The sequence below is a fragment of the Pelophylax lessonae genome, assembly GCF_965119305.1.
Source record: "Pelophylax lessonae genome assembly, chromosome: 3".
Taxonomy (NCBI): Eukaryota; Metazoa; Chordata; class Amphibia; order Anura; family Ranidae; genus Pelophylax; species Pelophylax lessonae.
Window position 1 is genome coordinate 427,247,835 of NC_138770.1, and position 27,369 is coordinate 427,275,203.

Below are 27,369 nucleotides of genomic sequence, written 5' to 3' on the forward strand. Positions count from 1 at the left end.
TAATGGGGTACTTTGACGCAGTGGTGGGCTTGAGCACGATATGGCCATATGGTGGGACTAAACCCCCATTTTTATTTATGGATTGTCTCCATATTTGATAGTCATTTCTTTTGCATGTGTGCGCTATTCTTTTTTATTATACATGTTGCTTGGTCCATAGCTGCACCGGCTTTAGATATACATGTTCAGGGTTTGCTCCCCCAATTTTTTGCTTGTTTTTTAATAATAGTGTATTCTTCCCTTCTTCTCAGTGACACCACTGTGCTCTCTTGCCTCTCACCTGAAGGTTACTTTAAATAAGCATGAAGTAATAACTCCCCGATGGTAATGCTTTGTATTCAGCTCGCCTCTAGGGGTCCTCTGTGTTATTTCCCAGTTCACTGCTCTCTATGATGGAAGTAAATACTCTAGGGATGTTATCCGGTTTATATATGAAAGATACTCTCATAGTGTAATATCGTTTGAAACAATTTATTAAAACAAGCAGCTAAAAACTCACATTTAAAACATGAAAATCAGCAACAATCCACGAGTACTGAACTAATTTCCATATTGACATCACGTGTGGTATACCTCTGTTCACGTCCTACGGGTTACGTCATGCACACGGGACTTCTCCAGGGGATTATCTGTGTGCTACTAGCGGCCATATCACCAATATCATTATTCATATATTGATAGCGCAAGAGTAACACACTATATATTGAACCTGTAATAGTGTCTCATTATCTCATATTTATGTAGCACCCTCCTAGGTAGGTGCTAGGAAAACTATAAGGGGGCCCCTGTCTACTTATCAGTGGGGTCTGATTGTTCAGCTAGGCTGTCATGTGTTTCCAGGTGTCTGTTGAGCTTGGGGAGTCTCCCCACTGTATCCAATGAGGGCTCTTATTGGACAGTGGAGGAAACCTGACCAATAGCACACCAGGGCTTGTATCTATCCCAGAGGGCAGAATCTGCCACAATGCATCCTGGGAGGGGGTATAAGTCTGAGGGGAGCACATGACAAGACGTCTTTGGCGGGAAGCAGAGTCCCAGGAGGAGGATGATGGCTGTCTCTCCTCCTGTCAGCGCTAGTGAAGGTGTCTTTGGCAGTTGGCCTGAAGGACAGAAGGTTGAGCTGAGCTGCAGAAAGGGATCTGGTGTGCTGTGGACCATGTGGAGCTGCTGGGCAGGAGTTTTTGGGAAAGCAGTGTCGTGAGTACTGGAAAATACCCAGGGGTCTGCCTAGGATAGGGGACCACTCCAGGAGGTCTGATGGATCCAGAGCCAGCTAACCAGTAGAGAAGGTTTAGAAAAGGGGGTGCCAGTGTCTAAACCTTGAAGATAAGTATAAGAAAAGTGGGCGCCGGTGCCCAAGTAGCTACCTCAGCCAGGAGGGCTAAAGGGAGCAGTACAGAGGACTTTGTGCCACAAAGGAGTGTCAGAAGTCAGCTCAGAGTTAACCGACAGCAAGTCAGCGTTAACCAGCGCCAACCGGCGTTGGCCGGCATCCAGCCAGCGTCAAGTCAGCGTCAATAGGCATTTTTCAGTTGTCCCATACAATATGTGCATAGTTGAGCAAGAGGAATATTCCACTCATCCCTTCTCCCATCCAAGTTCTCAATAAACCTGAAAATCCAAAGATACTGGACTGTTTCTTGTCTCAGTGCTCACACTTGGAGAACATGCTTAAATGTGCTGTTGTTGCTAGCGGTAACCCTGCCGGACCCACATCCAGCAAAACGGCTGGGAATCCTGCTACATTTATGAAACCAGATTACCAACTAATGCCGAAACTGTGCATGCACCACAGTGCATCATCCTGGTGGGGACGGCTGTCTATTCCTGGCTTTTATAAGCTATCCCTCTGATGACGCACCCCAGCCCAAGAACCCGGAAGAGAAATCCAGCTACCTACGATGCAACAACAAAATATGGCAGGGCAGGACTTCAAGGCAGGACAAGGTCTTCAGCAGCAGATTACAACAGACAAATGCTGATTTTGGTGTATGCTTAATGACAATGACACAGTAAAAAAGATAGGCGGGGACCAGCAAAGAATAAGAAAGTGGTGGGAAAGTTCTTTTTTAAATTGTCAACATACAAATCTAATACTTTTACTAAATAAGGACCCCGAAATTCAGAACAGAATCAGGTGAAGAACAGTCATCTATAGTGATATATCCAATCATCACTCCTTGAGGCCAATGATTGACTTCACTTAGTGCAGTCCTAAAAATTTGATTAGGGCTTGCATACACAGGCTTTGAAAACATGATTTCAGGCCATGCATTTCTTCCAAGAACTGTAGATGTATCGGAATAGCCTTTTCTTTGCTAGTCTTAGCACAGAGGCTGTGTTTTACTTGTGTCTGAGAAACTCAGCAGCAGGAACAGCTCTCAATAGGACAAAGGAAAAGCAGGTCAAACACTGTCTCAGAACAGTCATCAAACTAAAAAATAAAAAAAAAATAGTATTCTACAAACTGCGTATAAAGCACACTTCAAGCTCTAATCAAAGCAAATCAAAAATGCCTGTGCTATTACCATCAACATCAATTCATTGACATATGGCCATTGTATACTTTCCAAAAATTTGGATTCTTTCATTTAGAATAGCTTTTAAACAATGGCAACATATTTCTGCCAATACAGAGTGATTTTTGTGATGGCGCACATGTAAATATGTTTTGTGGCAAGTACATAAATCAGTATTTAAACCCAAAAGCAAACATTTATTATTTATTAGTTTACCATTTCTTAGATGTGATGACTGCACAGACCCTCTGTCTTCAATTGTCATCTGGTGATCCAGCCAGTAAGTCTTTTCTACTTTTAAAAAGAACAATCTGTCCTGCAGCTGTAGCAGGTATAGGGTTCAGACAAGCCATTTACCACTGACAGGGGTGCTTGCAATAATCAGCTTTTATTTATTCATGTAAAACCTTTACCCCCCCCCCCAAAAAAAAAGAAAAAAATGCTGTAATTGATTATAAAGTATTAGCTGGGGCTCAGCTTCAATTTGTTAGCATATCTACATCTGCTAGTACATCTAACACCTCTTCCCCCAGACTAATAATGCTGCAGTCCCATACCTCCCAACTTTTTAAAGTGGTTGTTAACCCACTGTAAGAACTTTATATAATCCTCCTTGTCTCCCAACGATACGTGCTCCTGTGACTGTGTTTTATTTTTAAAAATGCAGTACATACCTAATTTCAGAGCGCTGATCGGTGCTCATGTGCCCGGCCGGCTCTCTCCTCTCCCCATTTGACATGCGCAGTGGGCGGGGCCGAGATTCCCCCAGTGACATCAGTCAGAAGGGGAGGAGGAGAGGAGGAGAAGGCTGGCCAGTCACGTGAGCGCCTATCGGCGTTCTGAAATAAGGTATATACTGCATTTTTGTTTTATATAACAGAGACACAGGAGCACCTTTCGTTAGGAGACAAGGAGGATTATATATGATATGAAATGTTATTTCAGCAGCAAGAGGGGAGGAGGCGGGCCCTGACGCAGGAGCCGACAGGCAGGGAGGGAGGGGGGAGAGGAGGACAGGAGAGACAGAAAAGCTGCGGCTGACGGAGCCACGTCAACCAACCAGGGTTTCAGGGCTCAGCAGCCATGATACACCGTGGTCAGTTTACAGAGGGGAGGGTATAGCCAGGCAGGATCAGCCAGGTATTTCAGGTGATACAGGGGGCCAAATTACACAGCACAAGCACTGTGCTGTATAACTTGCTTTAAGGGAACAGGATCCAATTATTTTTTCTTTAGGGTAACAAAAACTTTAAGATGGGAATGAGGGACACCTTTTAGTAAAAGTATGTGCACATAGGACACACTCCCTACCACACCCCCTTAAAGGAAAATTATACAAAAAAAAATGATTGGTAAACCTACAAGTGCTTTCTTGTACCACTACTATTCCTTTATACAGTACTCAGAGGCGGCTCTAGGCTTTGTGAGGCCTAAGGCAAAACTTGGACATGAGGCCCCACTCGCGCCCATAATGGGAAAAATAATTCAAGCGATAAAAATTAACTGTATAAATTGCATATATTAAGAGCCTTAACCTTTGTACTATGAATTCACAGTTTCTAGAATTTTCTCTAACCAATTCTTCTTTAATCAAAGATCATTAAATATATATATATATATATATATATATATATATATATATATATATAAATATGTCTGCTCTTACATCACAGTCCCCAGCATTTCCCTATAGGTCATGATTCCCTGAGTCCCTCCTTACTTTAGAATTCAGTGTCCCCCCTTACATAGGAGTTCTCCCCCAGCATCTCCTCCTTACATCAGAGTCCACAGAATTCCTCTTAACATTAGAGTCCCCCTTCAAATTTCACAGAGCCCCCTTCACATCAGAGTCTCCAGAGTTTCCCCCTTACACTGTAAGAGGGAACTTGGAAGACTCTGATGTAAGAGGAGTTCTGGGAACCCTAATTTAAGGGGAATGTTGGGGACTCTGAAGTAAGGGGAGTTCTGGGAACCCAGATTTAAGGGGGAATGCTGGAGACTCTGATGTAAGGAGAGTTCTGGGAACCCTGATTTGAGGGGGAAAGTTGGGGACTCTGGTGAAAAAAGGGAACTCTGTGGTCACCAAAGCTCCCCCTTGCATCAGAGTTTCCAGAGACCCCCCTTCCACTCCCCTTCCTCAGTCCACCACAGTCTAGGGCACGACAAGTCCCACTGCAGATGGCTGCCATACCTGAGTCCCCACAGAGGGCACTGTAAATTCCAGTATAGTGCACTGCCATTCCTCCCTGAGGAATGGAAGCCTGCTATGCTTTGACTTGTACTGCTCTCTGTAGGGGACTGAGGAACTACTGCCTGCTATGCTAAGACTTGTAGTGCCCTCTGTGGGGACTAAGGCATGGCAGCCTGCTATTCTGGAACTTGTAGTGCCCTCTGTGAGGGACTGAGGATTCCTCAGTCCTCCACATTCTAGGGCACTATAAGTCCCAGCATAGTGGGCTGTCATTCCTCAGTCCCTTACAGCTGGGGGGAAAAACAACAGAGTTAAACATCTAAAGGACAACTCCAACCAAAACTACCAATAATGTACAGAGTCCATATGCTAAATAATGTCACAGCCCCACTACCCCTCACCTTCCACCTCGGGTGCTGTCATTGTGTAGGGCAAAGGGCTCCAGCTCCACCATGTTTGGCTTTGATGTCAGATATGCAGGACTGGCTCAGCTCCACTCTCTTCCCTGGCAACTGACTCTGGCGTCACAGGGGGCCTCTCCTTCTCCCCCAGCCACCCAGGAGCCCTCCCCTTCTCCCTCAGCCACCCAGAGGCCCTCTCCTTCTTCCCCAGCCACCCAGGGGCCCCTCTCCTTTTCCTCCAGCCACCCAGGGGCCCTCTCCTTCTTCTCCTCCAGCCACCCAGGGGCCCTTTCCTTCTTCTCCTCCAGCCACCCAGGGTCCCTCTCCTTCTCCTCCTCCAGCCACCCAGGGGCCCTCTCCTTCTCCTCCAGCCACCCAGGGGCCCTTTCCTTCTCCCCCAGCCATCCAGGGGCCCTCTCCTTCTCCCCCAGCCACCCAGGGGCCCTCTCCTTCTCCCCACAGCCACCCAGGGGCCCTCTCCTTCTCCCCACAGCCACCCAGGGGCCATCTCCTTATCCCCCAGCCACCCAGGGGCCCTCTCCTTCTCCCTCAGCCATCCAGGGGCCCTCTCCTTCTTCTTCAGCCACCCAGGGGCCATCTCCTCCCTTAGCCACCCAGGTGCCCTCTCCTTCTTCTTCAGCCACCCAGGGGTCCTTTCCTCTTTCCCTAGCCACCCAGGGGCCCTCTCCTTTTCCCCTAGCCACCCAGGGCCCTCTCCTTTTCCCCTAGCCACCCAGGGGACCTCTCTTTTTCCCCTAGCCACCCAGGGGCCCTCTCCTTTTCCCCTAGCCACCCAGGGGCCCTCTCCTTTTCCCCTAGCCACCCAGGGACCTTCTTCTCCTCCTCCTCCACCAACCATTCTAACACTCTTCCAACTTCCCTGGGGCTACTCACCCCCTTTGCATAGTAGACACCACAAACCTATGACCAGCCTGCAGAGTGACAAGTCGGGCCTGGTTACCAGTATGTTCTTGGGCCAGGGCAGAGCTCTCCTCCCAGAGCAACAACCGATGATAGCAGAGCGAACTGACCGGGCAGTCACTTCCTACTAATGCAGGTACACGCCCACCGATTCCTCCACATCTTAGGATTACATGATCAGACGGCCAATCCCCAGGCAGAGAAGGCGGGGTAAGTGTCAGCAGACAACAGACAACTGGCAGCCACAGTGGAGGGACTGCAGCACACTGCTGCAACTTTTATATCCGAGGATTTAAAGCAATCTTTTACTTGGGAGATTTCCCTGACTGCACCCTTCTAAATGTTGTCGCTCGGCCACTGGCCACGAGGCCCCTGTAGGTGCGAGGCCTTAGGCGACCGCCTAATTTGCCTAATTAGAGAGCCACCTATGACAGTACTGGCTTTTGGAATGTACAGATGCAGCAATTTACTAACTTGGTAGCACTGAGAAACGCTTTTTGAAAGTTAAATAGTACATTTAATATACAACTATAAATATCAGACCAAAATAAGGGACAAATGTGGAGGAAAGTGGGACAGAGGGGCTTTGTTTCAAATCAGGCACAGTCCCTCGAAACCAGGGACAGTTGGGAGCTATGCAGTCCAAATGTGCCCCCCATCCCCCCATGCTTATTCATTTAGAGTGGTGTCTGCATAATCCTGAAGGTGTGTTACTGGCCAGATCAATAGGACAAAAAAGAGGGAAAAGCATAAAAAAAGAATACGAATACAGCCACTACATCTAATGATTGGTAAGCTCCGCTGCAATATATGACATTTTTGGTTTTGTGTTTATTATCACTTTAATGTAGATGAAAGCCCAAAGTGAGTGACATTTTAATTTGTTAAAGCACCCTGTATCATAAACAAATTGTAATACTTTTTTCACCTCTTTCAGTCAATCCAGGATGGTTGCACAGCATTTGACAGGGTGAGTGACAACAGTGAACCATGCCTGCATGATGTGTGTTGAAACCGTCACTTGTAGTCTTCGTTGGAAGCCTACATAACTGTGACAATGCAAGAGCACAGTTGGGAAACAAAGCTTTGCCACTTTTTAACCAGAAAAAAAATGCCTGAAAATAAAGGAACATTTGTTTTATTAAAAGCTGCAGGTTTAACCACTTGCCGACCGCTCACGTTGAGGGTACTGCAGCAAAGTGGCTCATTATCGTCCAGCGACATAGACCTACATCGCTGGACAACGCCCACACTCGGCGGCGCGATTCAAAAATTAAGAATCGCGCAGGTGATCAAATACCACCAAAAGAAAGCTCTATTTGTGGGGAAAAAAGGACATAAATTTAATTTGGGTACAGCATCGTATGACCGCGCAATTGTCCTTTAAAGTAACGCAGTGCTGAATCGCAAAATATAGCCTGGTCAGGAATGGGGTAAAATCTTCCGGTCTTAAAGCGGTAAAAATACACTCATTGAGGATTTTTTTGTCAAAGACATGTAGCTAAATACATTTTGGCCTAAATATATGACAAAAATTTAATATATTGGATATTTTTTACCTGTCAAAGTAGAAAATGTCAATTTTTTCTCCAAAAGTTTTGCTCTTTTTTTATTAATATCGCAAAAAATGAAAAGCGCAGAGGTGATCAAATACCACCAAAAGGAAGCTCTGTTTGTGGGAAAAAAAGGACGAAAATTTTGTTTGGGTACGGCGTTGCATGACCGCGCAATTGTCAGTTAAAGTCGCGCAGTGCCAAGTTGCAAAAAGTGGCCTGGACGTAAAGCAGGAAAATCCTCCGGTGGAAAAGTGGTTAAAAATATTAAAAATGGCCATAACATCGGTAAAGCCCCACTCTGGTCAGCATAAAAAAGTGCCCCTTGCAAGTGGGGCCTCCCCTGCTTGTTAGGACAAGGGGCAGGGGACAAAGCTGCAAAGATGGCCATAAACTGTAAAACTGGCCAAAACAGATTCCTCCATCCACACACAAACAAGGTAAATGGTGGTTTCCTCCTCCCCCATCACCGCTGTCAAAATACACTGATCAGAGGCTGCAGCTAATTGACATTATCCCTTCGCCAGATGTCAATGTCTGTCAAGCGAGGAGCCCACACGCTGATCGAAATTCATCTGATCCTTTCTGAACCTTCTGAATTTCAATCAGCGTATCAGCTTAACACTTTCCTTATTTCCTGCTCTGCCAGTCTTCCACCACGCTGTACAACTGATCCACCAAAGCTTCTTCTCTTCAACGCTTCAGCTGTTGCACTGCTGTAACATCATCACCTTCAATTCAGGACCGACCATCCTGCATTGTACTTGAGGGTTGCCCACAACCTGGAGTATGTTGGAAAGAAAAGAGATTGCGGCTGCCCAGGGTAGCAAGGAATAAGGCAAGTATTAAAACTGGTTCCTTTACCCCTGAACTTGAAGTGGAAATAAACGCTCTCTATCAACATTGTATGTAATATATACACTCTGTGGAGTGTATTCTTCGCGCCTAGGAGCAGTTAGAGGGTGGGATGGGGTTAAACTCTAAGGGGGAGCAGCAGCTATAGTATATGTGGATTGAAATGAATAAATAAATCCCAAAGGGAATTGGGATTCAATAGCGCTTGCTAATAGGAAATGGGGATATTAATGGACAATAAATATAAACTGGAATGTCACTAAAATTTCATTAATAATTGCATTAATAATTAAAATTCAGAAATAGTATACCCAATAAATAACATAAAATATTAAATCAAATAAGTGTCATAAAAGTGCATATAAGTGCCAAAATATAGTCTGATAAAGTTCATATGTGACTTAGTGAAAGTAGATTGCACTTCAGTGCAAAACAAAGTGCTCAGTGCTAGATCTTCCAATGGTCCATTAACCAGTTGAGTGAAGTGACTTTTAAGGTAAATAAGTGACATTCCAGTTTATATTTATTGTTCATTAATATCCCCATTTCCTATTAGCAAGCGCTATTGAATCCCAATTCCCTTTGGGATTTATTTATTCATCTCTATCAACATTACCTATCTGTAATCCTTATGCTGCTAGCATTAGTAAATGGATTGGAAGGTATATTATGTTTACTTTCTAGGTCATACATTCCAGGGCATTTTTTTTCTTTAATTCGGAGGTTGAGATCAGAGGCTTTCTTAGCTAAGCACGTCCTGCTGCCTGCATGCCTGAGTTAAGGGCACATGAATTCCAGGAAGAAAATGCCTTTACCCAAGATGGTTTTTTCAAAGTGATTTCTCAACAAAATAAAGAATGAATTCATGGTTGGATGGGTGGAAATAGTGAGTTAGATGCTGCCCCGGGACGAGAGGGTAGGTGTTAATACTTTCCCGGTTCTTAGGTTTTGGTGGGTTTTTCTCTGGGTCCGACTCAATTATCCTTTTTTTTAAAAGGGGGACAGTAGTCCAGAGAGAGAGGAGAGTCAGAGAGAAGAGATCAAGAGGGAGGCCCGTGTGGGTACAGCTGAGAGTTCCCAAGAGATCCAGTGCCCATAAGGGAAAGAGATGGAGAACAGCACCCATGAGGAAAAAAGAAAGTCGCTTACCACTGCCGTGATGTAAAGGTCATCAGAACTTGGGGTTTGCCCAGAAGACACCAACAGCTGGAAAATGCCTCGGATGGACTTTTATCGACTCTACCTCTGCAGGTACACAGGGTCCGCACATAGCCAGAGTTAGGATTAGGGATGTAGGGAAGAATAATGTTCCTGTATGTTGGACTTTGCATTGCTGCCTTTAGCACTTTTTCAGGTAAAGTTTTTAAACCTTATTCCCACCTGGTCTGAAATGACTGAAAGGGGAGTAATGCAAGTAACTGGCACAAAATCCATAGTTCAGGTCACTAAGGTACTCTGGGTTAGGAAGACATCAATACAAGAGTAATACAGTGTGAAGCCATGAGGATTACCTAGGGAAACAGAAGTCAATAAGTGTGTGCCTGAGATAGGGGGGATAGCCTCTTGCGGGAGCGTGTTGTTTTTTGCACTCTCTCTTTGAGTGGTCTCCCATAGCAACGGGAGCAAACTCACACCACATCGGTCCCCAGCCTCTGCACAGGTACAGAACTGCAGTAAAGTGCCCACATGGAGTCCATGCTATGTGCATGGTGGAACCCCATACCATTACTGAAAGTCAGGTAACGCTGAAATGCTGAAAAGGTGGACTTGGACAAGGCTCAGGGTGTCCTTCCTAAATGCAAGTTACAGAGAAGGTTTACATTATCACAGAGACCCAAGAGTTAACTTGAGAATAGTTACAGTGCAAGTGTACATGGTGTATGTTCATCTCTAAACGCAGAGGCCCACTTTAACCACTTAGGACCAAGCCTATTTCTGACACTTGTTGCCTAAAATCTGTTTTTTTTTGCTAGAAAATGATCTCAGAACCCACAACATTATATATATATTTTTAGCAAAGGCTAAAATTATGAATAAAATGGCGGTTGTTGCAATTTTTTTTTGTCATGTGGTATTTGCACAGCGGTCTTTTACACGCAATTTTTTAGGAAAACATGCATTTCACTGAATTTTAAAAAAATGAAACAGTAAAGTTAGCCTAATTTTGTATATTGTGAAAGATTATGTTGCACTGAGTAAATAGATACCTAACATGTTAGGGTTTAAAATTGCGCACACTTGTGGAATGGCAACAAACTATGGTACTTAAAAATCTCCATAGGCGACGCTTACATTTTTTTTAAGGGTTACTAGTTTAGAGTTACAGAGGAGGTCTTTTTCTAGAATTATTGCTCTCGCTCTGACGATCGCGGCGATACCTCACATGTGTCATTTGAACACCGTTTTCATTTGCGGGCGCGACTTACGTATGCGTTTTCTTTTGTGTGCGAGCTCATAGGGAAGGGGGTACTTTACTTTTTTTTTCCTATTTATTTTATTTTTTAACACTGTTTAAAAAAAAAAAAAAATCTGATCACTTTATTGCTGTCACAAGGAATGTAAACAGTATTAGGCAGTGACAGGAGCAATCTGGGGTCTAAGAGACCCCAAATCCCTCCTCTGCACTTCAAAGTATTCAAAACCCCCGAAATCGTAATTTTTGAATACTGACACTTTTTTGAAATCGTCGCCATTGGCAGCCGAGTAAACCAGAAGTGACGTTGTGAAAGCACCCCCTAGGGACACATTTAACCCTTTGATTGCTCCTGGTGTTAACCCCTTCCCTGCCAGTGTCATTATTACAGTAACAGTGCATATTTTTAGCAAGGTAATTTCACGGGTCCCCCCAAAAGTGTAAAAAATGTCAGTTAGGGGTCCAATCTGTCCACCGCAATTTCACAGTCCCGCAAAAAATCACTGATCGCTGCCATTACTAGTGAAAGTAAATAAATAAATAAAAATTACATAAATCTTTCCCCTAGTTTGTAGACGTGATAACTTTTGCGCAAACCAATCAATATACACTAGGATTTTTTTTTTTTTTTACCAAAAATATGTAAAAGAATACAAAATGGGCTAAAATAATGAAAAAATTTGATTTTTTAGTTTTTTTTTTATTGGGAATGCTATATAGCAGATAGTGAAAAAAAAATTTTTTTTTTCAGAATTGTCTCTCTTTTTTTGTTTATAGCGCAAAAAATAAAAATCGCAGAGGGGATCAAATACCGCCAAAAGAAAGCTCTATTTGTGAGGGAAAAAAAGGACATCAATTTTTTAAGGGTACAGCGTCGCATGACTGTGCAATTGTCAGTTAAATTAACTCAGTGCTGTATCACAAAAAAATGGTCTGGTTATTAAGGGAGTAAAACCTTCCGGTCCAGAAGTGGTTAAAGTCCTTGTAAAATAGTTTAATCCACTCTGTAAATGGATTATATAATATCCAGTGTGTGTTTTTTTGTAACATTGCAAGAAAGACCTTATTTCCAGTGCCGCTGGGTGCTCACATGACCCGCCGGATCTTTTCTTACCCACTCCGAACACTGCAGGGGTAGGGGCCGATGGCGTCAGTCGGGAGGAGAGCTCCGGTGGGTCACATGAGTGCCCAGCGGTGCTGTAAAAAAATATTTTCTACAACAATATTACATAAAGACACACACTGGACATTATATAATCCTTTTACAGCGTGGGTTACATGATTCTACAAGGACTTTACCTAGGGCTTATTTTTGGGGTCGGGCTTATATTTCACCCATCCTAGGAAACAGAGATGGGTCTTATCTTCAGGGAAACACGGTAGCTGCTGACTTTTAATTTTTTCAGTGGGGGGGGGGGGGGGGGGTTGGAGCACCGATTTAAGCAAAATTTTCCTTACAACTTTGTGCACTAGCAGGTGCTACATAAAGAACGCACAAACAATTCCTGCATTTGGTACATACGCCCCACGCATAGGACCCTAAACACGAATACATCTCAGAACAGTGTCCAGCTGCGCCTATCTTGCACCCAAAAATGACAACTTTTTACACTGTATGAACCAAACCACCCTTGAGCATGAGCCTTAAAGTGGAGTTCCACCCAAAAGTGGAACATCTGCTCATTTATTTCCTCCCCCTATAGGTACGTTGGTTCGCAGGAGCACTCTTGGGGGCGTGCGGCCCCCATTAAGCAGCCGGGAAGCCGACCCATGGGGCTGGCAACCGTGATTGCCCCTGGGCACCCGCGATTGCTCCCCGCTGAGAGAGAATGACGATCTGCGGACCGTTGTTCTCTCTGGAATGAACACAGAGCGCCTGTGATCCTCCTATATACAGACAGTTAGTAAACACACCCTAGGCTCAAACTTAACCCTTTGATCGCCCATGGTGTTAACCTCTTCCTTGCCAGTGTCATTAGTACAGTAACAGTGCATATTTTTAGCACGTATTACTGCAGTAATGTCACTGGTCCCCCCAAAAGTGTCAAAAATGTCAGTTAGGGGTCCGATCTGTCCGGCGCAACTTAGCAGTCCCGCTAAAAATCGCAGATCACCGCTATTACTAGTAAAAAAAAAAAGACGCAATAACTTTTGCGCAAACCAATCAAAATACGCTTATTGGGATTTTGTTTTTATTACCAAAATATGTAGCAGAATACAAATTGGCCTAAATTGATGAAAAGATTTGATATTTAATTTTTTTTTTTTTTGGGGAGGGGAATGTTTTATTGCAGAATGTAATAAAATATAGTTTTTTTTTCACAATTGACACTCTTTTTTTGTTTATAGTGCAAAAAATACAATTCGCACAGGTGATCAAATACCACCAAAAGAAAGCTCTATTTGTGGTTAAAAAAGGACATCCATTTTATTTGGGTACAACATTTCAGAATTGTCAGTTTTTTTTTTTTTTTTGTTTATAGAGCAAAAAATAAAAATCGCACAGGTAATCAAATACCACCAAAAGAAAGCTCTATTTGTGGGGAAAAAAATTCTATTTGGGTACAGTGTCGCACGACTGTGAAATTGTCCGTTAAAAAACCGCAGTACCGAATTGCAAAGAAAAATGGCCTGGTCATTAAGGGGGTAAAACCTTCTGGTCCAGAAGTGGTTAATAAAAAAATATACTGTACTGCTAATAACTAGGAGAATGAATCGGTTACCTTAGTAACATTCCCCATTAAAGCCCTTAATTAACACACTGTACACTAATTTTTTCTCTGTCGTTATAAATATTCCAAGGACTGCGTTTCGTATGCATTTACTATTACTGCTTGATGTATTCATCCCTGTAGGTGGTGTATGAAAACTGGAGCAAGAGCTGAATATTTGACAGGGTCTATCTAGACAATTTATTATTAAAAATAATAAAAGAGTTTGATATTTAAAATAAAAAAAAAGGGAAAGATTTGTATCAAGCTGCGTGATTTTCCCTAATGTGGCTCCCAGTTCATCGCAGGAAACAACAATCCCTGAGGATAACGCTGTTTACTAATAACTTTTTTCTTTTCTTTTTTTATTTATTTTTATTTTTTTCAGAGGCAGCACTTATTAATAATATGATTTGTCTTGAATTTCCAGGAAAGAGAGCAGCACATGTTTGTTGTATCTTGATGTGGGTGGCAGGCAGCTCTCCCTTCCTCCTCTGCTGCTCCTCCTATCAGTCCATCTCCCACCTCCTCTTCCCTCTACATACAATGATCAGTACAGGAGAGGAAAGCTCTACTCTTATTACTGTACACGGAGGAGGAAGATGGGCGATCGCAGGCTCTACACAGCGCAGCTTCTATAGGAGGGTGGACACTCAACTCACCTCCCTACTCACACAACAGGTAAGTGGACCACTCCTCTCTGATCACTTGTCAAAGCATTTCCTCAACTTTATCTAACCTGCCAGCTGCTTCTAGAAATTCTACAAACTTATGCTGACCATACACTATACCAAAAATAGTTCTAAATCATTTCCGAGACACGAACACTTGGCCATGAGAGCAGACGATCGTGCCATCATGTAATGACCGATATATCATTTAATGGACATAAATGAATCCGTTTTTTGTTTTGTTTTGTAACAGATCAGGCGAGAAACACATCAACCTTTCAATTTATCTTTCGTTCAGCAGAATTTTCTAAACTGTACCTTCCATTTTTCAGCTATGAAAAGTTAAAACCGATTTTTCTATTTGTGCCCATTAACTGGACGAAAAACGAATGAACGGACCAAATGACTGATTTTCAAACGATTTTTTCGGCTAGTGTATGGCCAGCATTAGTTCCTTCTATTTATTACAGTATGCAAGAAAGACAACAAAGTATACACTACCTAAAGGAAAGACAACACAGTACACACCACCTAAAGGAAAGACAACACAGTACACACCACCTAAAGGATAGACAACACAGTACACACTACCTAAAGGAAAGACAACACAGTACACACCACCTAAAGGATAGACAACACAGTACACACTACCTAAAGGATAGACAACACAGTACACACTACCTAAAGGAAAGACAACACAGTACACACTACCTAAAGGAAAGACAACACAGTACACACAACCTAAAGGAAAGACAACACAGTACACACCACCTAAAGGAAAGACAACACAGTACACACAACCTAAAGGAAAGACAACACAGTGCACACAACCTAAAGGAAAGACAACACAGTACACACCACCTAAAGGAAAGACAACACAGTACACACAACCTAAAGGAAAGACAACACAGTAAACACTACCTAAAGGAAAGACAACACAGTACACACTACCTAAAGGAAAGACAACACAGTATACACACCACCTAAAGGAAAGACAACACAGTATACACACCACCTAAAGGAAATACAACACAGTACACACTACCTAAAGGAAAGACAACACAGTACACACCACGTAAAGGAAAGACAACACAGTACACACTACCTAAAAGACAACACAGTACACACTACCTAAAGGAAAGACAACACAGTACACACTACCTAAAGGAAAGACAACACAGTACACACCACCTAAAGGAAAGACAACACAGTACACACCACCTAAAGGAAAGACAACACAGTACACACTACCTAAAAGACAACACAGTACACACTACCTAAAGGAAAGACAACACAGTACACACTACCTAAAGGAAAGACAACACAGTACACACCACCTAAAGGAAAGACAACACAGTACACACTACCTAAAGGATAGACAACACAGTACACACTACCTAAAAGACAACACAGTACACACTACCTAAAGGAAAGACAACACAGTACACACTACCTAAAGGAAAGACAACACAGTACACACCACCTAAAGGAAAGACAACACAGTACACACTACCTAAAGGAAAGACAACACAGTACACACCACCTAAAGGAAAGACAACACAGTACACACTACCTAAAGGATAGACAACACAGTACACACTACCTAAAAGACAACACAGTACACACTACCTAAAGGAAAGACAACACAGTACACACAACCTAAAGGAAAGACAACACAGTACACACCACCTAAAGGAAAGACAACACAGTACACACTACCTAAAAGACAACACAGTACACACTACCTAAAGGAAAGACAACACAGTACACACTACCTAAAGGAAAGACAACACAGTACACACCACCTAAAGGAAAGACAACACAGTACACACTACCTAAAGGATAGACAACACAGTACACACTACCTAAAAGACAACACAGTACACACTACCTAAAGGAAAGACAACACAGTACACACTACCTAAAGGAAAGACAACACAGTACACACCACCTAAAGGAAAGACAACACAGTACACACTACCTAAAGGAAAGACAACACAGTACACACTACCTAAAGGAAAGACAACACAGTACACACTACCTAAAGGAAAGACAAATGCTAAACTTTCATAGAAGATTCAATGTTTTTCTATCTGCAGCTTTTGTAAAAATAATATCTGGGGATCCTTCCATGATCACACGCTTCCTATTATAGGGTGACAATGCTCTGTCCCTGTCTCCCCACCCTGTCGCACAGGCTTCCCAGAGGCTACAAGTGGCTGCTTTAACACAAATTAGGCTGACATGCTCCTTTGTTGTCAACTTCGGGAAACCAAGCTCTGAGAAATGACACGCAGCGTGCATACAAATGCATGTAGACAGGAAGTGGCTGCAAAGCGGCTGCATCGGATCAGCAGCACTGGGATTCAATAAAGGATGACGTAAAGCCTGAACACAACTCATTTATTTTTTTTAGAAAATGACAATTGTTGATGATATACACGATTTTAACAAAGTGAATGCTTTTCTGTTAAGGTTTACATCAACTTTTAATACAGAAATGAAGGCATAGCCAGAAAGAAAATTACATTACTATCTATCTATCTATCTATCTATCTATCTATCTATCTATCTATCTATCTATCTATCTCCATCAATCTATCTATCTCTATCTATCTATCTCCAGCATCTTGTTCTTTCTTTCTTTCTTTCTTTCTTTCTTTCTTTCATTTTATCTATGTATTATTTTATCTTTCTATCTTTATAGGTGGGTATGTATAGATAGATAGATAGATAGATAGATAGATAGATAGATAGATAGATAGATAGATGTAGAGAATTATCTATCTATCTATCTATCTATCTATCTATCTATCTATCTATCTATCTATCTATCTATCTATCTATCTATCTATCTATCTATCTATCTATCTATCTATCTATCTATCTATCCATCTCGTATCCGATCGAAGCATCTTGTTCTTTCTTTCTTTCATTTTATCTGTCTATTATTTTATCTATCGATCTACCTTTATAGGTGGTATGTATGTATGTATGTATGTATAGATAGGTAGATAGATAGATAGATAGATAGATAGATAGATAGATAGATAGATATAGAGAATTCTCTATATCTATCTATCTATCTATCTATCTATCTATCTATCTATCTATCTATCTATCTACCTATCTATCTATCTATCTATCTATCTATCTATCTATCTATCTATCTATCTATCCATCTCCATCGAAGCACCTTGTTCTTTCTTTCTTTCTTTCTTTCTTTCTTTCTTTCTTTCTTTCTTTCTTTCTTTCTTTCTTTCTTTCTTTCTATCTATCTATCTATTATTTTATCTATCTATCTATCTGTATAGGTGGGTATGTATGTATGTATAGATAGATAGATAGATAGATAGATAGATAGATAGATAGATTATAGATAATTATCTATCTATCTATCTATCTATCTATCTATCTATCTATCTATCTATCTATCTATCTATCTATCCATACATACATGCCCACCTATAAAGATAGATAGATAAAATGAAAGAAAGAACGAAGGAAAGAAAGAAAGAAAGAAAGAAAGAAAGAAAGAAAGAAAGAAAGAAAGAAAGAAAGAAAGAAAGAAAGAACGAACAAGATGCTTCGATATAGATAGATAGATAGATAGAGAATTATCTATCTATCTATCTATCTATCTATCTATCTATCTATCTATCTATCTATCCATACATGCCCACCTATAAAGATAGATAGATAAAATGAAAGAAAGAAAGAACGAAAGAAAGAAAGAAAGAAAGAAAGAAAGAAAGAACGAACGAACGAACAAGATGCTTCGATATAGATAGATAGATAGATTATAGAGAATTATCTATCTATCTATCTATCTATCTATCTATCTATCTATCTATCTATCTATCTATCTATCTATCTATCTATCTATCTATCTATCTATCTATCCATACATGCCCACCTATAAAGATAGATAGATACAATAATAGAAAGAAAGAAAGAAAGAAAGAACAAGATGCTTCAAGATAGATAGATAGATAGATAGATAGATAGATAGATAGATAGATAGATAGATAGATAGATAGATAGATAGATAGAAGAATGCAGTGTGATGTTCCTTGCTTCCTATGTATTAGTCTAGCTGGTGATGTGACTGAGCTGATTTCCTGTTTTGTGTCCCCAAGGAAGGTGTCTTTTTCTGGAAGTAATGACATGCAGAGTGGACTGAGTGCTATCATTGGGCTCTGTACTCTTTAAGTCTTGCTGAGAAGCTGTCCCTGGATTTCACATATCTGTCTTGTGGCGGAGAGAAGTGTGCCTGGCCATCGGATCATGGATAATGAATGTTCAGCAATCATGAATCCCAGCTGAGAAGGCGTTGGAAAAGACTGATCCTCAGCTAGCACTCACAGGGTGCTGTACCTGCCTGAAACATGTGTCAGGACTTGGGCTAGGAACCCCCCATGCCAATGATGCCAAGGAGGAGCAGCTAGGAGGAAGGGTGCCTTGTCACCCGCACAGGTGAGACCATTACCCTGCTTCTCCTAGACAAGAAACGCAGGACATGTGACAAACTGACACCGTGCCATTTTCTAATTACATACATCACGGTGTCACTTGGGAACACATGAAGCCGCTTGCTCAGCTCCACACATTTTATTTTCTATCATTTCTGAAAAGTAGAAGTCATTTCAGATAAAGTTTTCTGGTGGCAGACTAGGACGCCTGGAACCGGCCATCTTCTGCACCTGTGTTATGGCTTCTGTAGTTCTTTTCTTGTCCTGCCAACAAAGGTCAACTCAGTTCAGTAGATTTTCCATCAAGAATCTATTTGTAGGAAGCACACACGCATTGGGGGAATTGTCAGTTCCCAGCTGTATACTGTATGTAGTGATTACATTTACATTCATAGGCAGGTTTGAACATACAGTATATTACATGGTAGTTCAAAGAGCAAAATGAATGGGCTTAGTAACCCATAGGAGACATCACATCTCCTGTGATGAGACCAGTGATTGGTTGCTAGCAGTTATTTCTCTTATTATTCAAGCACATAAGGGCTATACTGTATTACTGTATTTGCTGATATTCAACATGTATCCTTGCCAATTACTCTGGAACAACTAGAATCTGCTCATAACTATGTGTACCTGCACACAATACTGATGTACATAGGTGTGCACAGACTATTGCATTAGGGTGTGCACCTCAAAGCTCCAATACATATGTGTGTGTGTGTGCATGTGTATATATACTGACGGGGTCAGTAGAGCAGTGGACAGTGTCTGCAGGGCAGCGATTTGTGTCAGTAGGGCAGTGGATGGTATCAGTAGTTTTTTATTTGTATTAACAATTTACAATTTTATTTATTTATTTATTTTTACAAAAGGAGCCCCATTAGGGGGCTTTGCTGAAATATCAGGGTTTTAAACTGGGGGAATTTGTGCTACACAGGGTGATAATGTGTGCCCAGGCACACCTGACACACCCTGCATGCACCCCTATGCTGATGTGTGAACTGCAGGTTCCTGACCGAAGATTCTTTCCTAAAAACGCGAGGATGGGCAGTATAGTAAATGCGCATATTTGCACTTATACATGCGTAAAATAAAGTCCAGGAACACAGATGTTGCTGTGTATATATACAAAGCCACAGATTGTATGTACTGTCTATATAGTTAATAGCTTTCGCTAGTATATTCATATATAATTTATAAATAAATATAAACAATATATATTTATTTTTTCAGACTATATATATATATATATATATATATATATACATATACACAGTATATATATTTATGGTACTATATATATATATATATATATATATATATATATATGTATATATATATATATATATATATATATATTATAAAGTGTATATATACAGTAAATATCTATCTATCTATCTATCTATCTATCTATCTATCTATCTATCTATCTATCTATCTTTACTGTATATATACAGTTTACAATATATATATATATATATATATATATATATATATATATATATATATATATAAGCAGTAATATCTATCTATCTTTCTATCTATATATCTATCTATATATAAATATATGTATACACACACAGTATCTCACACTGTATATATATGTATTAATATATATATGTATATATATATATATATATATATATATACACACACAGTATCTCACAAGAGTGAGTACACCCCTCACATTTTTGTAAATACTTTATTATATCTTTTCATGTGACAACACTGAAGAAATGACACTTTGCTACAATATAAAGTAGTGAGTGTACAGCTTGTATAACAGTGTAAATTTGCTGTCCCCTCAAAATAACTCAACACACAGCCATTAATGTCAAAACCGCTGGCAACAAAAGTGAGTACACCCCTAAGTGAAAATGATCAAATTGGGCCCAAAGTGTATTTTGTGTGGTCACCATTATTTTCCAGCACTGCCTTAACTCTCTTGGGCATGGAGTTCACCAGAGTGTCACAGGTTGCCACTGGAGTCCTCTTCCACTCCTCCATGATGACATCACGGAGCTGGTGGATGTTAGAGACCTTACACTCCTCCACCTTGCTGAAGACAAGCAGACTAAGGACATGGATTACTGAAACCATGTCCTGTGGTCTGATGAGACCAAGATAAACGTATTTGGTTCAGATGGTGTCAAGCGTGTGTGGTAGCAACCAGCTGAGGAGTACAAAGACAAGTGTGTCTTGCCTACAGTTAAGCATGGTGGTGGGAGTGTCATGGTCTGGGGCTGGGGCTGCATGAGTGCTGCCGGTCTGGGGCTGCATGAGTGCTGCCGGCAATGGGGAGCTACAGTTCATTGAGGGAACCATGAATGTCAACATGTACTGTGACATACTGAAGCAGAGCATGATCCCCTCCCCCCTTCGGAGACTGGGCTGCAGGGCAGTATTCCAAAATGATAACGACCCCAAACACATCTCCAAGACAACCACTGCCTTGCTAAAGAAGCTGAGGATAAAGGTGAATGACTGGCCAAGCATGTTTCCAGACCTAAACCCTATCAACCATCTATAGGGCATCCTCAAGCGGAAGGTGGAGGAGCCCAAGGTCTCTAATATCCACCAGCTCTGTGATGTAGCCATGTAGGAGTGGAAGAGGACTCCAGTGGCAACCTGTGAAGCTCTGGTAAACTCCATGCCCAAGAGAGTTAAGGCAGTGCTGGAAAATAATGGTGACCACACAAAATATTGACACTTTGGGCTCTAATTTGACTTTCACTTAGGGGTGTACTAACTTTTGTTGCCAGGGGGTTTAGACATTAATGGCTGTGTGTTGAGTTATTTTGAGGGGACAGCAAATTTACACTGTTATACAAGCTATGCACTCACTACTTTACATTGTAGCAAAGTGTCATTTCTTCAGTGTTGTCACATGAAAAGATAGAATAAAATATTTACAAAAATGTGAGGGGTCTACTCATTCTTGTGAGATACTGTGTATATATATATATACAGTATATATATATATATATATATATATATATATATATGTGTGTTATACCGTATATATATATATATATATATATATATATATATATATATATATATATATATATATATATATATATATACAGTATGTATACGGTATAACACACATATATATATATACAGTATGTATACGGTATAACACACACATATATATATATACATATATATATATATATATATATGTGTGTTATACCGTATACATACTGTATATATATATATATATATATATATATATATATATATATATATATATGTGTGTGTTATACCGTATACATACTGTATATATATATATATATGTGTGTTATACCGTATACATACTGTATATATATATATATATATATATATATATGTGTGTGTTATACCGTATACATACTGTATATATATATATATATATATATATATATATATATATATATATATATACACATCTATCTATCTATCTCTGTGTATATATATATATAAATATATTTTACAATCAGGGTCTTCCTACGGAATCAAAGTCCACTTTGTCAAGGCTTTAGTTTTTTCCGGACATAAATGTGGAATACCCTCTCTTCAGACTCATTAGCTGTACTCTCAGGTATTGTGATATGAAATAATAATGTGCTATTTATAGCTCTCTGGCAATGTGAGTAGAGATTTAATAATGGAATTACACTTCGCTGCTTTCTTACCACAGATGCCAATAATTCATTTTCTGGGGCAGGAAGGTTATCATGATAGATAGTGACAAAGGTGCAATGGATTCATTTTGTAGTTGTAGGTTAACATTTACACTTCAATTGCAAGGGTTTAGCAATGTGTTTAGTATATATATATATATATATATATATATATATATATATATATATATATATATTCTTTTGCTAAAAAAATAAAAAAAAAATATCTGCATGTGATTTGAAAGCCACTAAGGATGCAAGGTGGTCTATACTAGCAAAACTGAGGGCAGATGACTTTTAAATGAATTCCAAGCACAAAAGCTTTCATTTAAATATCTTCCTCAATAGGCATGAAGGATATGAATCCACTTTGTGGCCACCAAACACCTTTGCAGGCCAACGTCTTTAGCTTGTAAAAGAATCAGTGAGATTGGCACTGTCTGTACATACAATAACCTGTGCAGAGAGCAGAGCTATGAGACGGAAACTGTAGGTCCACCAAATACAGGCTGTGTGCAGAAAACTACAGGAGGGGTGCATACAAGACCCTGCACAAAGATAGCAAGCAGCAGTGACCAGACTTTATTATAAGAAATTACTGCACTAGATTGCTGCACAGATCTGGAAAAAATACACAACGCACACCAACACATATTATTTGCTAATCTTGGAATTCAGCTTCAAAGTATACTTCTTTCTTCGGTTTTTAAAGCCTTTCTCGGGGGAAAACAAAAATTCTCCTTTAGGCTCGGTTCACACTGCCGTGACTTGGGATTCGACTTGTGAGACCCCCCAGGTCGCATGACATGTGAAATCCCATGTTAGTCAATGAGAGCTGTCTTAATTAGCACTACTGAAGTCACTCCGTCTTTTGGAAAGTTTCCTATTCTACTTTAAAGCAACTTTTATCCTACTTGTGCCCATAGACTTTAAAGTGGTTGTAAACTTATCTTTAGAGTTTTTACCTATAGGTAAGCCTATAATAAGGCTTATCTATAGGTATTGTAAATACAGTGCCTTGCGAAAGTATTCGGCCCCCTTGAACTTTGCGACCTTTTGCCACATTTCAGGCTTCAAACAAATAGATATAAAACTGTAATTTTTTGTGAAGAATCAACAACAAGTGGGACACAATCATGAAGTGGAACAAAATTTATTGGATAATTCAAACTTTGTTAACAAACAAAAACTGAAAAATTGGGCGTGCAAAATTATTCAGCCCCCTTAAGTTAATACTTTGTAGCGCCACCTTTTGCTGAGATTACAGCTGTAAGTCATTTGGGGTATGTCTCTATCAGTTTTGCACATCGAGAGACTGAAATTTTTGCCCATTCCTCCTTGCAAAACAGCTCAAGCTCAGTGAGGTTAGATGGAGAGCGTTTGTGAACAGCAGTTTTCAGTTCTTTCCACAGATTCTCGATTGGATTCAGGTCTGGACTTTGACTTGGCCATTCTAACACCTGGATATGTTTATTTGTGAACCATTCCATTGTAGATTTTGCTTTATGTTTTGGATCATTGTCTTGTTGGAAGACAAATCTCCGTCCCAGTCTCAGGTCTTTTGCAGACTCCATCAGGTTTTCTTCCAGAATGGTCCTGTATTTGGCTCCATCCATCTTCCCATCAATTTTAACCATCTTCCCTGTCCCTGCTGAAGAAAGGCAGGCCCAAACCATGATGACACCACCATGTTTGACAGTGGGGATGGTGTGTTCAGGGTGATGTGTTGCTTTTACGCCAAACATAACGTTTTGCATTGTTGCCAAAAAGTTTGATTTTGGGTTCATCTGACCAGAGCACCTTCTTCCACATGTTTAGTGTGTCTCCCAGGTGGCTTGTGGCAAACTTTAAACGACACTTTTTATGGATATCTTAAAGAAATGGCTTTCTTCTTGCCACTCTTCCATAAAGGCCAGATTTGTGCAGTATACGACTGATTGTTGTCCTATGGACAGAGTCTCACACCTCAGCTGTAGATCTCTGCAGTTCATCCAGAGTGATCATGGGCCTCTTGGCTGCATCTCTGATCAGTCTTCTCCTTGTATGAGCTGAACGTTTAGAGGGACGGCCAGGTCTTCGTAGATTTGCAGTGGTCTGATACTCCTTCCATTTTAATATTATGGCTTGCACAGTGCTCCTTGGGATGTTTAAAGCTTGGGAAATCTTTTTGTATCCAAATCAAGCTTTAAACTTCTCCACAACAGTATCTCAGACCTGTCTGGTGTGTTCCTTGTTCTTCATGATGCTCTCTGCACTTTAAACGGACCTCTGAGACTATCACAGTGCAGGTGCATTTATACGGAGACTTGATTACACACAGGTGGATTCTATTTATCATCATTAGTCATTTAGGTCAACATTGGATCATTCAGAGATCCTCACTGAACTTCTGGAGAGAGTTTGCTGCACTGAAAGTAAAGGGGCTGAATAATTTTGCACACCCAATTTTTCAGTTTTTTATTTGTTAACAAAGTTGTGAAATATCCAATAAATTTTGTTCCACTTCATGATTGTGTCCCACAAAAAATTACAGTCTTATATCTTTATGTTTGAAGCCTGAAATGTGGCAAAAGGTCGTAAAGTTCAAGGGGGCTGAATACTTTCGCAAGGCACTGTATCTCCTAAACATGCACTGTTCAGGAGATATTTACATTGCATGCAGCCGATGACGTCATTTCTTCAGAACCAAGCCTTACAGTGGGGCTGCTCCCATAGTGCAAAGTTAAATGTTTGTTTAGGTCTAGGATACTGGAAAAAGCCTTTTTACTTACCCAATTCCCCACACCCCAGGGTCTCTGCACACTGCTAGACTGGTCCCTACAGCCTCTTCTCCCCTATGCTCCAGCAGTCGCATGCCCTCTAAAGTCATAAAGTAAAATGCAGGGTCCATGCCATGGGACAGTTTACTGCTGAAGTGCTGCGGAGGGGAGAGCACTGGTTGCTGGGGGAGCAGAGGATTGGGTAAATAAAAATTATTTTTCCAGTATTCTAGCACTAAATTAGACTTTAAAGGCTAAGTATGACTATAGAAAAAAAACAAAACAAACATTCATACTCACCTCCTTGCTGCAACAAGGATGCTGCATCTGTCCCCCATCAGCTCTAAACTCAAGAACTGATCACATAACCGACTATGTCACATTTTTCGGCTCTGTCCCTCCAGCACTCATAAGAGCACTGGGCTGGGGAGGGGTTGGGAGCGGCTGGGGAAGGCTGCTGAGAGGCTGAGCAAGCTGTCAATCAGGAATCCAGGTAGATCCCAACATATTTCTGGATCCTTCCAGAAACTGGAGTAACTCTGTGATGTCATCCAAAGGGGTGTTTTAGCAGGCTTTAGCCATGTAACTGCACTCCTGTGATCCAGAAGAGAAGTATGGCCAAAAAATTGTTGCCCATAGTTCTCTTTTAACCCTTGCAGTGCAGGGTAGGGGCAGTCTTATAGATAGAAGTATACTACAGAAGCCAATCATCTTACAGGTATCTCCATTCTCCAGTGGGGATGGGAGGGAGAAATAACAATGAACATCAGATATGTCGGGTTGATATGGGGGAACTGGGGAAAGTGCAGTGAAGGGCAACCAAACTGATAAGAGACATGGAGGAGCTCAGCTATGAGGAAAGATTAGAGGAACTGAATTTATTCTCTCTTGAGAAGAGGAGAGTAAGGATGGATATGATCAACATGTATAAATACATAAGGGGTCCATGTAGTGAACTTGGTGTTGAGTTATTTACTTTAAGGTCATCATCACAGAGGACAAGGGGGCACTCTTTACCTCTGGAGGAAAAGAGATGTCATCTCCAAATATGGAAAGGCTTCTTCACAGTAAGGGCTGTGAAAATGTGGAATAGACTCCCTCAAGAGCTGGTTCTATCCAGCTCGGTAGATTGTTTTAAAAAAGACCTGGATTCTTTCCTAGAGACACATAATAAAACTGAATACTAATATTTATAGGTAACGTTGATCCAGGGAATATCCAATTGCCTCTTGGGGGATCAGGAAGGAAGCTTGTCCCCTGCATGAGCAAATTGGATCATGCCTTTGCTGGGGTTTTTTTGCCTTCCTCTGGATCAACTGTGGGTATCGGATTGTGTATATATAGGATTGTATATATTTTTTTTTTCCTTCTTTTGGTTGAACTGGATGGACTTGTGTCTTTTTTCAACTAGACTAACTATGTAACTTTGTGCTACATGTAGCACTGCCCCCTAGAGGACTGCTAAGAATTGCACTTTCTGGATTCCTCTGGGTTACCCGTAGCAACAGTCTGTAGAAACGTATCACTTTAGATGTATGGCTCAGACATTGAACAGTCCAGGGGATTTGTTTTTTTGTGTTTTATTTGGAATTGGGATAGGAGAAGGGATGAGTGGGATACTCCAACTGTGAACTATGCACACATCTGAGCACAACTAGCTGTAGTGTGCGGCAACGCTGCTGCTTCACCTTGTCACTGAAGTGAAGATAAAGAATATGATCCTGTTATAGTTTCTCTTCAGAGTACTAACTTGGCACCCCCTTTCTCACTTTCTGTGCGTACTAGCCCCTGTCCACCGACTCTCCACTGGAGTGTTCCCGTTCCTGGGCAGACCACTGGCAAACTTCCCGGTACTTAAAGACACTGTTTTTCCCAAGGTTGCCTCCAACTCCACTTGTCAGCATCCACTGGACCTCCTGGCTCAGCACCACACTTCTGGCTCACTAGGCCAACCGCCTGTGACCACCTTCCATACAGACAGGAGGAGAGACAGCCATCACCCTCCTCCTGGGACCTGGATTCCCGCCCAAATACCCCCTGTCACATGTGCCCTTGGCTTTTATAACATATCCCAGGATGCGCCACTGTTTGTGCCAACCCACTGGGATAGTTACAAAGCCTGTGTCTCACTGGCTGGGTTTCCTCCACTGTCCAACCGTCTCCCTTGTTGAAAACAGTGGGGACACTCCCTCAGCCCAGATGAATCACACATGGACACATGCAACAGGCATAACTATT

At 41.1% G+C, this 27,369-nt stretch overlaps 1 protein-coding gene across 1 annotated transcript in view; it reads left to right on the top strand.

The window, feature by feature from the left end:
- Positions 1-18,387: 18,387 nt before the first annotated feature.
- TMEM200A (transmembrane protein 200A) overlaps positions 18,388-27,369 on the top strand; it is a 213,877-nt gene continuing 204,895 nt past the window's right edge. The window contains exon 1 of the mRNA XM_082249094.1: positions 18,388-18,711. The gene's annotated coding sequence lies outside the window, so the exon portion shown is untranslated. The remainder of the gene's footprint in view (positions 18,712-27,369) is intronic.